The following is a 17374-nucleotide window of genomic DNA, read 5'->3' as shown; positions in this document are numbered from 1 at the left end:
ACTCCCTCCATCATCTCCATCTACCCTGGCTTTAGGTTTTACAGTTTGATAATTAACTGAACATAGGACCTTCTTTTGCAGACTGTTTTTTTAACCAAAAATACAATTATGAATAAAAGCAAGTCAGAATACAAAAATACAATTATGAATAAAAGCAAGTCAGAGAGAAAAACAAAGACAGAAATCAGGAAGTATTGACAAAAGTATTGCTAACCAGTCTTTCTGTTACAGGTAACTACTAGATGGTTAAGGGTGATGTGTATTTTCTTCTGGTGCTGTTGATCTGAATATAAATAAATATGTCACATCTGCCACCATGTTGTTGTTGTTGTTGTTGTTATTGTTATTATTATTATTATTAACCTTTATTTATGAAGCGCTGTAAATTTACACAGCGCTGTACATGCAATCTTTTTAGTTAGATGGTTCCCTGCCCTCGGGCTTACAATCTAAAAAGACATGACACAGAAGGAGAAGAGAGTGGTGGAGGGAAAGGGTAAGAGGTCCAGCAGTTCCTCTCTACCTCCGAGGCCTGGACCAAGGCAGATGGACTGGAGGGAGGGCTTGGCTTCAAAATGTGTGAAATTATGCAGCAACCCTGAAATAGTACTGGCCCACAAGGATTGAGAGACATGAAATACATTAACAGGTATATAGGTACATTTTAATTTACAGGTGAATCAGGTGGAAAGTTTCTGAAACTGTCCAATAAACATTTATTTTATGCATTCTCACATACACTTATCTAAAGCTCCTTCCATCACACAGTTCCTCATGCCTTAACAAACACTGTATATGGAAGTCAATATTTGGAAAACCACATTAGGACTTATAGTGGACAGTATCTATAATTATCTGTTGAAAATGTATTAAAGAGATAACTGATAAAGTGAGGGGAAAGATCTAAAAAGTCTTCTTGCACTCTCTTATTGATAGCCTTTTAACAAGAAGACAGCAGTGACTCACAATCATTGAGATGCAATGGCCTCTTTCTGTGCATGACTGTGCCCCAAAACAAGTCTAAATTTAGAGCCAAAAATGGATTAATGCCTAAATTTAGTCTAAACATGATATGTGTGTGTATATATAAACAACATGGTTTCAAAAGAAGCAATAAATTTAATTACCTTTCAACATAACACATATTTAAATATTTAGAGTCCAGAAGCAACTCCTTCCTTAGGATTTTTTTTTTTTTACAAAGACTTCTTTTTCTGGCAGGACTCCTGTGCCTTCAATGGGGTAACAAACTAATGCAGCTTTTTGTAGCATATAAACAGAATAATAAGGGAAGTTTCACTAATTAAATGTCAACTTGTCACTCAAGTGCTGAAGGTACAAACAGCTCAAAATAAGGTCAAACCTACCTCTACTCAAAGACAGGGCTATCAATACAGCACCTTGTCATGGAACAGCTGATCAGTCTATGCCACCAAATGGCAATGTAATAAGCAGACTGTAAATGGTGACTAGAGAGTAATAACATGGAAACGTGAGCAGCCACATGTCAGGGGAAGGAAGAGGTTTATGACTGCAGTAATGTAAAGTCCTGCTCTCCTCCCACAGTGTTAGGAAAATTGACTTTTGTTCATATCAAGCATAATGCACTGCTGCCACTTCAGTGACTTCAGACTTACAATAATTGGATTTCTATAAAATCTCAACCACAGGATGGTCCTAATACCAGGCAGAGTGAAATGATCACTTAGACAGCAGACTCTGGGTATCAAAAAACGGCAAGAGACTTTTGGTTATTTACTGTTTGTTTACAATAATTTACTAGAGATTGGGAGAAATGCTTATGGGATTTTCTGCCTCATGTGTCACAATAATATTGCTGAGCTTGGACACTGTGCACTTTGAAAAGGATGAAGAGGGTGCCATTTGCTGTGCCACCTCATGTAACAAAATGTTTTGGAGTGACACTTAGTAAATTTATCACAACCTCAAATTCATTCACAATACCAGAGTTCTGAAGACAACACACAGCTCTACAGCACTGCTTTGCTTAGTGCTCACAGATGTTTCTCTTTACATTTGTTACACTAAATACCACATGCTGCATACAAGGACAATTCACACAATGGCTTTAACTCACCCCCTTCCAAAGAGCTGTCACAGAGCAGTAATAAGAAGCTGTCTGTCTACCCTAGAGGTTTACTCCCCCGTTTTCACAGGATTCAGTTTTTACTTTTTGTCACTGTACATCTGGCAAAGCCTCTGGGAGGAGACTGTAAAGTGTAGCCTTCAGATCAGCAGTATGATTCTCTCAGTTGTTTAATTGCTTTGGGGGGTATTCCCCCACTCCTTGAGGGATATGAGTGTTTGGAAAATATACAATATATGGTTGCAGTCCCAGATCTAATGCCCAATTTCAACTAATCGCCCTTTACAGCCTGAAAGGCCGGCCTGGGGGCAGAGTTAGGGCATAGCGTCCTCACGACACATGCCAAAGTCCACCCCCAGGCGCCCTGAAACCGCTCCAGATGGCACACAACATCATGCCACACCTCTGGCACTGCATCCAGATGATGCAGCGCCAAAGGAGTGCCATACAGTTGTGCTGCCACACCTATGCTGCCCTTGAAAGGCTGGATTGAGGCTGTGGCATGAGGTTGCTGCAACCCTGATCCGGCTAGGAATTGGGGCGGTTTGTTGAGCCCCAATGTGAAACTCAATACATTTTTGGACAGTTCCTCTTGCTGTTGTGTGCCTGACTTATGGCAACCCTTAGGTGATGGGGTTTTCTTGGCAAGATTTGTTCAGAGGGGTTTGCCTTTGCCTTCCTTTGAAGCTGAGAGAATGTTATTTGCCCAAGGTTGCCTAGTGGGTTTCCATGGCTGAGCAGGGATTTGAACGCTGGTCTCCAGTCATACTCTGTAACTGTGAGGTCTAGGGGAATATTAATTTAGCTCAATAAATGGGCTGAGTTACAAGCAGCCCTGGGATCTTTCCACCTGTATACCAAGGTATAGAGACAAAGATTACAGAAGCAAAACTCTCTTTATGAACTATATTTAAGGGGAAAATACACACAAATGCGCATGCACACACCCACTCGCACAAGAGCTGAGAAATAAAGAGGTGAGCAAGGGAATAGATTTAAAGGCTCCAGTAACTGTGATAATTATCAAAGATGTAGTCGCTCATGGATGGTTGGGCATGGGACTTAGCCGTTGGAAGATTTTGGGGAAACGGCAGCGAGCCAGAACTAGCGGAATTCAGAGTGGCGTGGAGTCAGCCTAAAGTCCAAACTAACCCGGGGGACAAAGGAATTTTGGGATCTTATACTGAGAAAATCTAGCCTGGGACAAAGACCACATCTTCCACATCAAAGGTCCGAATCTGCATGGGAATGGTTACTCAAGATAGAGGTCTCTGAAGTGGGAATTGTGACTATAAATGGGCATCCTCTGGATTGGGGTGCCAAACATCCTGTTGATTAATTGCCTAGCCTTCCTGACCTGGAAAGTGTTAATTGCCCCCTTATCACAACTCCCAACTGCCTGCGTGATCTGATTTCTGAGGCTCGGGGCTATGTGGCCTGACACTTTGAGGCTTATGGCTGCTATATAGGGTATATTTAGAATCATAGAGGGGTACACACACATGCCACAAAATTGGAAGTCTTCTGGTACTTGTTACAAGTCCCAAAACTCAAACCACTATACCACACTGGCTCTGTGTGGGAAAAATACTTCAGAAACCTAGAGTACTTTCACAGAGAGGTAACAGGCCACTGCCCTAAAACACTTGCTAGCACAAACTATACTGCTAAACTAGGACAAAAATAGTGTAACTATTTCTATTTCTATTCTAGTTTTATGTTGTTGCTGGTGTTTTACCAAGACTTTTCTTTTTCAATTCCCATTCCTGTATTCTATATGTGAAAGGATGTGCAACTGCCAACATTGTGCAGAATGAGGTATACACCTGCCCCAGATGGTTGGGTATAGCAAACAGCCTTTTACTTTTGAAGCTTTCTAGTTTATCTCTGAACTTCCTGGTCCAATTGTACAATCACCTGTGCTGCTTATTGGGTTGGACTGCCCATGCCAACTTAGTCTATTAAAACTGAATAGCTCAGGTCCTGCCCTAAAAAAAGAGCTTTATTTAAAATCTTTCAGTCCCACTTATTTGCAGTTCAGAGGTGGCTTATATTATTGAGTATCTTTAGCCTTTTCAGACTTGGGTTTCTCCTTTAGGCCGAACAAACATAAAGGACCCACTGGTGGTCACCTTTTAATTTGCGGGATCAACACTCACTATATATATAAGTTTATTAATGCTTAAGTCAAAGGCCATTCGCATAATATATATTTAAAACCAATCACAAAATTTCAGTATTACAAAATACTACATCAGTTAATTAAATAATTAAAATCCGAATCTTATACTTTAGATTTAAAAAGACAATTCCAAACGATTAAAACATAATTAAAAACAACTTGATGGATTAGATAAGATCGTCCCCATGGCAATCAACTGCAATGTCTGCTATGACTCTAGCCCGAATTTTGATTGCTGCTGAGGTAAACAATGACACCTTATAGGTTACCTTGGTATCAATATCCGACAGGAGATAAAAAATCTTTCCAGTAATAGCATTAGACTGTAAATTGGACAAGATAGATCCCAAAAATTTGGTCCTTGGGTCAATATAAAGTGAGCAGAAAAGCAGATAATGGGGCAGGTCCTCGATTTCTGGTGCCCCGCAGATACATAAGCGGGAGGCCTTAGGTGTGTGTGAATATCTGCCATCAATCATGGCTGATGGCATTGTTTGAAAACGGAGAGCTGTAAAAGCCTGCCTAAGCTTTGGAAATGTAAGCTTTCCTAGATAGATGGCCATCTGATGGTCCAGTTTATATAATCTAAACCATTTAGAGAATTTTGAATTATTGATAGCCTGTCTATCCAGATACACACCATGGTTAAAATGTATTCACGAAGCTTCTCTCTTGAGTTCCAGATAGAGGGATTTTCAATTAGAGCAGGACATGATTCCAGCAACCTATGATATCTTAATCTCCAGACTTTGCAGTTTGGTAAATGTTGGAAACACAACCTAGGAAAAACCTTAACCAAAGAGACATTTACAGATCTCCAGTAATTAAATAAAATAAAATGGGCTCGAGCTCTGATTGAAGGGAGACCAACCTCTGCCCGAACCAAAGCTGCTGGTGCCCCGGGTGGAAATGCAAGCAATTTCTTAAGAAATGTATTCTGGAGTGTCTCCAGTTTGTCCAATTGTGAGTCATCCCATCCACACACAGCAGCACCATAAAGGATCTGGGCTATAACTTTACTCTGAAATATTTTTAGAGCTGGTGCAACCAGATGACCCAATTTATATAATCTAAACCATTTGGAAAATTTCGAATTGTTAATAGCCAGTCTATCCAGATGCACATCATGGTTAAAAATATATTCACGGAGCTTCTCTCTTGAATTCCAATTGGAAGAATTTTCAATTAGAGCAGGATATGATTCAAGCAGCCTCTGGTGTCTTGAGCTCCAGACTTTGCAGCTTGGTAAATATTGAAAACACAACTTAGGAAAAACCTTAACCGTAGAATCTTTAACAGATCTCCAGTAATTAAGTAAAGTACAGTGGTACCTCGGGTTACGAAATTAATTCGTTCCGCGGCTAATTTCGTAACCCGAAAAACCTTCGTAACCTGAATTGCCATAGGCGCTAATGGAAAAAATAGCTCTCTGCTGCCCTCCGGTGGCGGAAAATAGCGCCGAGGTTTTTTCGTAACCCGAAAAAACCTTCGTAAGCCGAAACAATAAATCCCTATGGGATTTTTTCGTATCCCGAAAAATTCGTAAGCTGGGTAATTCGTATCCCGGGGTACCACTGTAAAATGAATGCGAGCTGTAATGGAAGGGAGGCCAACCAAGGCTGCAGGCGTGCCGGGTGGGAGTAGGAGCAATTTCCTGAGAAATGTATTCTGGATGGCCTCCAGTTTGACCAATTGGGAATTGGACCATCAGATGGCTGTTTACTTAGGGAATCTTACATTTCTAAAGCTTAGACAGGCTTTTACAGCTCTTTGCTTTCAAACAATGCCCTCAGCCATGATTGATGGCAGATATTCACATACACCTAAGGATTCACGTATATGTATATGTGGAGCCCCAGAAATCGAGGATTTGCCTCATTATTTGTTTTTTTGCTCACTATATACTGGTCCAAGAACTAAATTTATGGGATCTATTCTGTCCAATTTACAGTCTAATACCATTTCCAAAAAGATTTATTATCTCTTGTCTGATATTGATTCTAAGGTAACTTATAAGGTTTCACTGTTTGCCTCAGCAGCAATCAAAATTCGGGCAAGGGTAATAGCAGACATTGCAGTTGATTGTCAGGGGGATGACCTTATCTAAACTTTGAAGTTGTTTTTTTTAACGTTTTAACGATTGTTAGGTGGATGATCTTATCTAAACCTTGAAGTGGTTTTTTAACGTTGTTTTATTTAATTGACTGGAAGCATATTATGTATTAAATTTGGATGTTATTTGATGGAATATTTTATAATTCTGAATTGCTGTCATTGGTTTTATATTTTATCATGCAAATGGCCTTTGGCTTAAGCATTAATAAAGACTGATTGATTGAACCAGATGACCCCCAGCCTGATTGTAAAATCTAAGGATTGCTCCAATAGATCTCACAGCCGTTGTTCTAGTAGCTTCAATGTGGGGTTTCCAGGAGAGGTTTTCTGTAAAATAAATTCCAAGATACTTAAATTCTCGGCATTGTTCGATTTGATGACCATTAATAGAGCAACGAAAATCAGAGTGTCTTTTCCCAAACACCATCACCTTTGTTTTTGTTATAATTGATAGCGAGCTTTTCTTTAGAACAAAAAACCTCAAGTTTAGAAATTAACCTTCTCAAACCTATACGTGTAAGTGAGATCAAAACCACATCGTCAGCATATAACAGACCCAAGTGTGGGTGGAAAAAATTCTGGGCCTGAAAGTGCTGGAATGATGTCATTCAAGTATAGATTAAAAAGTGAGGGTGCCAGAAGGCATCCTTGTTTGACTCCTTTATTAGTGAGAATAGGGTCGGTTAATGAACCAGAGGTACCAACTCTTATCCTTGCTGTTGTATTGGTGTAAAGTTCCTTAATTAGAAACAATAAGCGATTATCCATATTGATATTGGCCAATTTATATCATAACAGGTTTCTATCAATTGAATCAAAAGCTGCTGCTAAATCAATAAAAGCGACAAATAGGTGTTTTGTGGGGCCCTTGATTCCTTGTTGTGCTGAGAAATAGAGAGTCAAGCAGTGATCGATAGTACTCTGGCCTTCCCTGAATCCAGCTTGTTCAGGGTAAATAATCTGATTACTTGATTCCCATTCCTCTAATCTGTTTAACAGATATTTACTGTATAGCTTAGAATCAACATCCAAAAGGCTTATGGGCCGATAATTGTTGGGATCTTGTTTATCACCCTTCTTGTATAAAGGTATAACTACACTCTGTTTCCAGCCTATTGGGATTATCCCTGTGTTATTAATTTGGGTGAAGACCTTAGCCAAAACTGGAGCCCACCATTCAGAGAATTTTTTGAATATTTCTGGGGGCATCATATTTTCTCCTGGGGCTTTATTCAATGCAAGGGCTGCCATCAGCTTTTTTATCTCGGACTCTGAGACCGGGGGCCAGAAAGGCAAACAAGTGGTTTTTAATGCAATAGAAGAGTGCTGCTCTGCATATGTATCTCCATAAAGTTTACTAAAATGGCTATGCCATTGCTGCAGTGTAATATGCCCAACAATAACCGGTCTGATCATGTTCATGCCAGAAGCAGTGATGTCCCAAAACTGCTTTTCATTTTTTTCTATAACGGCTTGTGCTAGTTGTTTCCATTATGTTCCAATACAGTATATGAATCTTTTTTCTGTTTTAGAAGTGCCTTATAAGATAACCTAATAGAAACTAGGATGTCAGGGGAAATATTATCATTATTTTTAAGTACCTGTCGAGAGCAATCCATCAGTGCTTTCCGAGCACTTCGGCATTCCTGATCAAACCATCTGTTAATTACTACTTTATTAGGATTAAACTGTTTGTTACTCACCAACTTGGGCCTAAGCTTTTGAATAATAATTTGAAAAACATCTAAAATATCTGAATTGGAGTTTAGAATAGCTGATTTTAAGGTCTTAAAGGTAATACTCTCCAACATCTGGGAGATTGAGGTGCTCAGATTGATTGACCATCGTATTCCCTGTTCTCCCATATGAATTCCATTTAAATTTTGAAGAATACCTGGAGAATAAAGCGGCCCAAAGTTGAATAGTAATGTCAGTGGGAAATGGTCACTTTCGGCTCGGTTAACAACTTCAAATCTACAAATATCAGGTACCAAGTTTGCAGATGCTATTATGTAATCTATCGTACTTGCTCCCCTGTTGGTGACATAAGTATAAGAGCCCGGACTCAGATCATAATGGGTTCCATTAAGACATTGCAATCCGTGTAAAGAAAGAACTTCTATTAGCTTTCAACCAGATTTGTTGATGGTTATATCTTGAGAAACCCTAGGGACAGGAATGACATGAGCAATCGGCCCATGATTAGTACTCTCCACTTGCCTTAAATCATTTCCAATTTTGGCATTAAAATCTCCACAAAGTAAAATCTTTATGGAGGGATATTGGTTCTCCAAAGAGGATAGGGTTTCAGATAAACCATCCCAAATACTATTAGGACCTACATTCTTTGATAAGTTAGGCGGAAAATAGATATTTATACAGATTAAGGAACCAAAATGCTTGCACTTAATGATCAGCACTTGTATACATTGCGGAAATGCACTAGTTATTGGTTGAATCTCAGCGTCCAAATCAACTGAGGTAAATATTGTGAGTCTGCCACTACCACGACCTCTTGTACAGGCTTTAACTGCAGGGACAGAAAATGCTTGAAATCCATGGAGAGATGGCAGATTAGTTTCGAGGGCTCATGTCTCTTGTAAACAAAGAATTTTGAAGTTTTGCAAATAGTTTACAAACTCAGCATCATAGAACTTGTTTCCCCAACCCATGATGTTCCAACATAGTAGATTTAATTGTCAAGTTGATGTAATCAAGTCCATATCATCACCAGTACAGTGGTACCCCGGGTTACGAAATTAATTCGTTCCGCGGTTAATTTCGTAACCCGAAATACCTTCGTAAGCCGAATTCCCATAGGCGCTAATGGAAAAATAGCTCTCTGCTGCCCTCCGGTGGCGGAAAATAGCGCCGCGGTTTTTTCGTAACCCGAAGAAACCTTCGTAAGCCGAAGCAATAAATCCCTATGGGATTTTTTCGTATCCCGAAAAATTCGTAACCCGGCGCATTCGTATCCCGGGGTACCACTGTATTTGAAAATTCTGTTTGAGCTGGGGCTTTCGGGTTGTAAAACGATTCTTGCAGAGAGGGTATAGTGTTAACCCTCTTAGGTTCTAAGAGCTGCATTGAAGTTGTAGTTATAAAGTCCTTTTCATTCATTGTTAGTAGGGTGTCAATAAGACTCTTAGCTGAAGCCCTCTCAGCATCGGGGACCTCAGCAGTAGTTACTGATTTCAGCAGTGGTATGGCCAGGTCCTTGGTAGTAGGCAGCAAATTTTTAAGATCGTCCACCCTAGAGGCAAAGTCATTTTGTTCTACATTAACTGTTAAATTACTTGAGTCTATAATCTGCTTCTCTGTGGACTGTCTCTCTGTCATAGAGTTAGAGATTTTAACGACACCAGGCTTCAATGCAGACTTACACAGGGTTCCTTTGGGGGTTCCTTTAGGAGTTGTTAAACAGGCCTTGCTTTGCTCTGTAGGCCCCCCACTATTATGCTTGTAAGGAAATAGAGGAGATATAGTTTGGTCTCGAAAAACCCGTTCTGAAGTTATTTGAAAGTTGGATAAAAAGGGCTTCATTTTCATCAACATCAGGGGGATTGTAGATTGATCAAAGGTTAACAAAATACGTTTATGAGCTGATAAACTGGGGAGCCATTCCACAGCAAGGATGTCAACAGCATAGGGGGGTACCTGTAGTAATTGGCTCAACGAAGATCTAATAGCTCTATTTGACCCCCATCTGCCGTTGTTTATTCTATTATAAGCAATTTGCAACATAAAGATTTGCTTGTAAAGTCCTGCTACAGTCTCTTTTCCCCAACTCCTTAGGAATTGCTAGTAAATTGCCCCTGGAGTCATTTGTGGTGAGATTCCCCATTTTGCTAGATGTTTCTCTATTGGTGTAATCCGAGCCCTCTTTTACCTCTGTTTGCTTCTGTGTAAAAGTCTCAAAAGAATGCTTGAGAAGCTCCACCTGATGCACAATTTTTCCTAAACGCTCATAAATTGAGATGACAGTATGAGCTGTTAGAAGACACTGTTTTGTCACAAAGTCAGGAGGATTTAATTGTTGCTTAGTAAATTGTTTCTTCTCGGTATCTATCAATTTCTCCCACACAGACTCATTTAACTCCAAGGACACTCCTTCCTGGGAAACAGCCGACTCGTTCCCGAGAGAAACTAAATGTTCAGATAAAAGTTCATTTTCTTTGTCCAACACAAGGAATTTGTTAGCAGTTGGAATTGTAAACTCCAAATTTAAGTTTGCAGGAGTAGTTAAAGTACTCAGTTTCCTCGTTAACAAGTAAGTCGTCTATCTTGAGCTGTTTAGAAGCCTTACTATGCTTGTTTATATCAGGGCTTGTTCTGAGGCGTTTTTTGTTGCCCATATCAACACTTATTTTTCCCCTTAGATATTTTTGCGATGACGGTGCCACCTCATGTCACTTTAGCACCCCAGTCTTTGACTGAACAATTGCATACACCAAAACATTTGTAAATTGTGTACCTCGTTTTGAAAACTGTTTATTGGGTCTGGTATGTCTCACAAAAACTATTTCTATATCACAAAATCATGGATAAAAAGGGAAAAGTGCTTTTTGTCAATATACACCAGCTGCTTTGCAGGCTCCTCTGACCAATAGCACCAGAGAAAAACAGAAGTACATATCCTAAATTCTCTGGTTGCTGTTTTTTAAAATTAAGTTTATCAGACCAAATTGTTAAATATGCCAGATATTGTATTGACTTGATGTAGAGATTTAATTTTGTGAAATGTGGGAACTGAGATTTCCCCCCAATATGGATCATTTTTTGCAATCAGAATGCCACTGAATTTAAGGCACATTTGGGGTTCAGTAAGGAACAAATAATTTTTGACCTGAAAGGAGAACAGAGGAGTGTTTTAAGACAGGGACATTTGGGCTGACTATTCTCTGTGCTATTTAAGAAGTACCTTTTAGTTTAGGTGTATACCAATATTTTGTGACTGCTTCATCATTAACTTAATACATGGGGAGAAGCAGATACTCTTTGGAATGGCTTTAATGGCCACAGGAGGTTTTCATGAGACATTGACTGCCAAGTCCCATCAGTGTATCATAGCAACAATGAATTCATCATCTCAAGGGGGACATTGACAAGTAGCTATATGTATCTGAAGTCACCACTGGCAGGGACCCAAATCTTCAGGAAGATAATTATACTGTATTTTAACCAGCTGTCTCACATCTTCCTTACTAACTTTTGAAAGACATGCTTCCTTCCTTCACTCTCATGTCTTGTAAAGTTGATGGGGTCAAGAGGGTTTAGAACAGTGTTTTCAAAGAGATAAATTAGATCCAGATTTATCATTCCAGTGGACTGTATTGTGTACATCACAATGCACAGTACAGAAACCATGTGCATTTTGCAAGATTTCTCTATTTTAAAAAATACAGTAGGATTCTGCATAATGGATATACTTCTTGATACTAGCTAGCAATTATGTACTTCACTATACGTGCGGATATTACATATAATGTAAAAGGAAAGTTATGAGTAACTTATCAATACTTTGTGTGTTTGCATATTTTTCTGGGTCCAAACATAGGTAAGCAATCACATAAATGTTCCCAGTAAAAGTTTACTTCTGCTTCTTTCCGTTTTATCTCACTTTAGCTCTACATTTGAGGCCAAAAAAGCTTTCACAGGTGCTACTCTACATCAGTGGCTGCCAAACTTTTTACCCTTGTGACCCCTTTTACAACTACATGCAGATGTCATCCCCCCTCCCCTCCCCAGCTAAATAGAGTATATGAATAAAAATATTTTGTTTGTTTAGTATGGATATTTTCATCCACACATTCATGTATATTCAGAATTGAACATTTTATGAGGAAATGACATTGTTCAAATTAGAACAGTTTTATTTAAATGAATTCAGTACTTAACATATGTGTACATTTTACACACCCTCTCAGACAGCCATACCACTGCTCACAGATATGTGCACACTCAGTCATGTTCCTTTAGTCTTTCTTTCACTCACACACACCTCTCACCTTTTTCTTGCCCTGCAGGACGGAAAATTTGCGGGGAAGGAGGAGGTGGGGATCAGGGCCTTCAAGTCTTACATTACTCTCACACATATACTCTGCAGGTGCCTTTATACACTCACTTGAGAATAGTCTCATTACATTTGGTGGGCTTTAGAGTAAGTGATTATGTAAGCACATAATGCGACCATTCATTTCTTAGGAAAACTGAGAGCTTTCTTATGTATCTTTGAAGATAAATTATATGATTTTAAAGCTGAGGTTTTTTTAGGTTCACATGCTTTTCTCATTTGTATCATGCACAAGATGAGAAATATGTGTTTGGGGGTGGGGGAAAGCATACACTGAACTGATGTTTCACTGCCAGATTATTGAATAGTTTATTGAATATAATTTTAGAAAAAAGTCTAGCAGCATTGCGACCTTTTGTGCTAAGCAACTAACTCAGTGACATAATAGGTGTCAAAGTATTACATAAGAATAGAATAGAAGGATAGAATAGAATGGAAGACAAGGATTATTTGAGATCAGCATGGCACCGCATAAAGCCAATTCTGCCAAGAGTGTTTTATTCTCTTACATCTCAGTATTGCAGCATTCATTTCCTATAAAGTTATGGGAAGGACATTGACAATTGTAGAGCAGAATGTACTCATGTATCAACTCTAATAAAGATTCATTCAATAAGACTGCAATCCCATGCACGCTTACTTTAAATTGAAGTGCCATGGAACCGAAGACTACAGTGCATGCTACACTATGATTTTATACACTAAGGATAAGAAATGTGCCATTCTCTGGGTGTTGTTCAGCATCCCTAGGCAGCATAGCCAGTGATGAGGTATGCTGGGAATTGCAGTTCAATACCATCTGAGGGCCATAAAGTTACTGTCCTGGCTATACACTCACTAAATACAATGGGGCTAACTGCTGAATAGGCATGTCTAGAATCGTAGTTTATCTTATTCCTAATTGCAAAAGTATACATTGGATTATCAGCTTTTCAGGAGCTGGATAGGGTCTTATCAGCTTTATGACAAACAGAAACTCAAAAGATGAAACATTTTTCATAAAATGGTCATAGCTTTTCCATGTTATAACTTTTAATTATTGTTATGTATCACACTGCTGTAAAAAATAAAAGCATTCTTCCAGGAAAAAAAAATGGCAACCTGCATTTTCAAACTATGAATATTGTTGGTGTACTCACAATTCTGTTTCCTTTGCTGAGCTTTGTCAATAGCAATCCTATTGTCCTCTGCTCTCTTCTCTCATATTTATGACACACATTGTTGAAAACTTTCAACATTTTTAGCAAAATTTTATTCTGCTCCAATAAAAACTTTCCCTTTTCCTAAATCGTATAGCAGTGAAATAACTCCTAAGTGAAAAGAGCAAGACCAAACTACTTAGTACTTCACTTCCAAGTACTCTGGGATTTTCAAAGAAGAACGCAGGAGCAATGTGAGATGTTAATGTTAAGTGTACTATCAGATGAAATGTTAATGTAATGTTTGTTTAACTACATGCTAATTCAGTCATGGTTTGTACTACAAACTTGTACATATTTGTAAGTGCCTTCTTTTTTTGTCACTGAATAGATAACTACCTAGTAAGCTATTTCAATTTTCCGTCAGCAGTTACTTCAAGTCTGTCATAAATTAACAGATGTTTAAGATGAACTCATGCCTTTTAAATTAAGAAGCAAATTAAAAGGCAACCTATTTTTTAAACAAAATTTCTAAATGAATTTAAAGATATATTTAATACCAAACACTAATCAGGGTAATAAACAGCACATTTGAGCTTTTTAAAACCATCTTTATGGTTGGGTTTTGTTGTTGTTTTTGACTATGCAATTCATTTCCAACCACAATATATTTTGCATAAGGACCAAAGGCAAACCAGATGCAGAAGAAAGGTCCAAAAGGTGTTGGGGTCAATGGGTTGGTCCTCCATTACAGTAAAATGCCAACTTCTGTGACATTAACTTTTAAATATACAGACTAATATATCTCCTCCATCCATTCAAGACACGAGAAAAATGAATCCTCACAACTGCAGATCAAGGAAAGAAATGGAACAAGTCCGTAAGTATCAGTTCCCAGTAAGTGTAGCATTACAGTCATTGCTAGGAAAGTAAAATGACCTGTTAGCCTTTTGGAAGAAAGTCATCCTCATCAAGCAAGAGGTTCAGTGCTGAAAACGGATGATTGAAGATGGATCATTTTCACACTTCTAAGAGGCAAGGTCATAAAAAGACACAGGTTCCACACACTGCCATCCTTTTGCTCCATTATTTCCAACAAACCTGGGGGGAAAACCCATCTGATGGCAGCTTGGATCTAAATGAAGTGGCACTTAAACCCACTGAAACCAATACAACAATACAAATCCTAACAAAAGTCCAATGTTTGGTCTATCCTAGCTAGCGTGGCATTGGGGTATGAGAGTTGGACTAGGACTCTGGAGACTTGAGGTTCGATTCCCAGCTATGGCATGAAACCCACTGGGTGACTTTGGGCAAGTCACGTTCTCAGCTTCAGAGGAAGGCAGAGACAGACCTCCTCTGAACAAATCTTGCCAAGGAAACTCCATGATAGGTTCATCTGCCATAAATCAGAAATTACTTGAAGGAAAACAACAAGAAGAACAGCCCAAAACTGTCTCTAGTTTCACATTGGTTGAAATTGGGCAGTCGTGTTTATCACACTGGGGCTGATTTCGACATTAAAGAGATTAAAGCGCATTTAAAACATCCTGCAAATGAAGTGGAAATGGCGAGTAATTGCACAAATGATTATCACACGCAATTGTGCAAATAAAGTGATATCGGAAACGCATTGTCGCTGAGATCCCCAAAATAAGAAGATGTGTACTAATGCTTCTTTGTGACCACTTTAGTGGTGGGTTTTGTGCGACATCATGAGAAATCATTGTGTGTAATTATGCGATTTTCCCGGGATATTTACGGGATAAACTCCCAATCTCCTTCGTGTGATAAATTAGATCTGGGACTGCAGGCATATACATCGTGTATTTTCCAAACTCTCATCTCAATCTAGGAGTGGGGGAACACACACACCCAACAAGCAAAGTGTCGCCAAAAGCACACAACAACAACCACCACAACAAGCAAGACTAAAGTCGAACAAACATAGCAGAAATAATGCAGTCTGTGGCTGCTTTAACTGTCCTGCCTCAGTGTTTGGGAATTCTAGAAACTGTAGTTGTGTGAGCCTTCTCTGTCAGAGAGCAGCAGTGCCACAATAAACTAAATTTCCCAGTCTCAAAGGTGCTACAAGATCTCTCTACATATATTTCTCTAGCACTGAGCCAGGGCAGTTAAAGTAGTCTCAAACTGGATTATTTCTGCATTGTGTTTTGGAGCTAAGCCTAGAGCCTATTCTATGTTATCAATACATTTTATAAAAGCAGATTTATGGCACTGGAGCCAACCTTACCTTATCAGAGGGAATGTGAGCTTTGCCATGGCACTTTTTTGATGCACTGAATTACAATCCTCCAGTTCCTTTGGAGTACTCACCCCACGAGCCTCCCAAAAACCAGCTCTTTTCCAGCTAAGGTCCAAAACACACTGCAGAAGATAATCCATTTTGAGAATGCTTTAACTGCCCTGGCTCAATGCTAAGAAATTCTGGGAATTGTAGTTTTGTAGGGCATTTTAGCCTTCTCTGTCAGAGAAGATGCCACAACAAACTACAATTCCCAGGATTCTCTAGCACTGAGCCCGGACAGTTAAAGCGGTCTCAAACTGGATTATTCCTGCAGTGTGTTTTGGACCTTCTAAATGCTAATTTATGGATCCTCCCAATCCATTTCAGTTGAATCTAATGGACTGAAGGCTGAACTTCTCCCTTCCCATTCAACTGCAACCCCCATCATCCTCCCGTCCCACCCCAAAACTTCGACCCTCTGGCTGCATCCACACTGGAGAAATAACCCAGTTTGGGACTGCTTTAACTCTTTTCTGGCTCAAGACTATGGAATCCTGGGAGCTGGAGTCTATTGTGGGCCCCACAACAAACTCCAACTCCCAGAATTCTATAGTCTTGAACCAAGACACCTTTAAAGCGGTGCCAAACCGGGTTAATTCTCCAGTGTGGATCTCTCAGTTATCTGGAGAGGATCAGAGATGCTACTTTTATTATTTTTAAAAGCAGGTTGTTGTTGTTGTCCAAAGAGCCTCCTCCCCAGCCATGAGGAGGATCCTGGTGCAGTAATAAATCTGACCCGCGTGTCTCGTGTGAATGTGAAGGATGCATGTCAGGCTGGAAGGATTGCAAGAAGGGCACCTAGTCAGACACTCTACCTTGTCTGGAGGGCAGGCAGGCAGGCAGGCGGGGGTTCCTTCAGGAGACGGTGCTTTCTCTCCTTCTCCTTCTCCTCCTCCTCCTCATCACCAGCCTTTCTTTTGGTTGCCAAATTGCTGGGCTCCCGGGCTTTTGTTTCTATTGCCAGCAGAAACTCTGCATCAGCGCCATCCTCCTCCTCCTCGTCCTTGTTGCCATAGGAACGGGCTGGGCCTGCTGCTGAGGAGGAGCCTGGGCCTCCATTGAGGAGTAACCCAGCCTCCTCCTCCTCTGCCTGCCCTCCTCAGCCCTCCAAGTCTTAATGGGCCTCCACAAAAAGTGGTCTCCCCTTCCTCACATTAGTTAAGGCAGAGCTTGGTCCTGCACACAACTTAGTAGTACTCAGGGGGGCAAGTTTTTTTAAATTAATTAATTAATTAATTAAAAAAACAGTACAAGACAACATCTTTTAATAAATTTCTATTGGTTAAAAACATTCATACTGCAAAAGACATATACGTGACATACCACATAATATCCCCAACATACAATGTAAAACACTAAATAATACAGCTACTTCCTAAGAAAGTCATATAGTCAACATCACACGTACATTAATACATTTATCATTTTTTTATATTAAACTACTACTATC

The 17374-nt window shown here is 39.6% G+C and overlaps 1 protein-coding gene across 4 annotated transcripts in view; it reads right to left on the bottom strand.

Annotated features, from left to right (window-relative positions):
• Positions 1-16969, bottom strand: part of RNF182 (ring finger protein 182) — a 47011-nt gene extending 30042 nt beyond the window's left edge. Inside the window, exon 1 of one of the 4 annotated variants that reach the window (XR_006103274.1) lies at positions 16740-16969. The gene's annotated coding sequence lies outside the window, so the exon portion shown is untranslated. Of the gene's footprint in view, positions 1-14555; positions 14582-15870; positions 15974-16739 lie in introns of those variants that run through there. The other 3 variants (XM_042461320.1, XM_042461322.1, XM_042461323.1) reach the window with 3 other exon arrangements.
• Between the last annotated feature and the right edge of the window lie 405 nt (positions 16970-17374).

Source organism: Sceloporus undulatus, chromosome 4, assembly GCF_019175285.1.
Source record: "Sceloporus undulatus isolate JIND9_A2432 ecotype Alabama chromosome 4, SceUnd_v1.1, whole genome shotgun sequence".
Lineage (NCBI taxonomy): Eukaryota > Metazoa > Chordata > Lepidosauria > Squamata > Phrynosomatidae > Sceloporus > Sceloporus undulatus.
The sequence above is the reverse complement of the archived record's forward strand: the minus strand, read 5'-3'. Positions and strand labels throughout refer to the sequence as shown.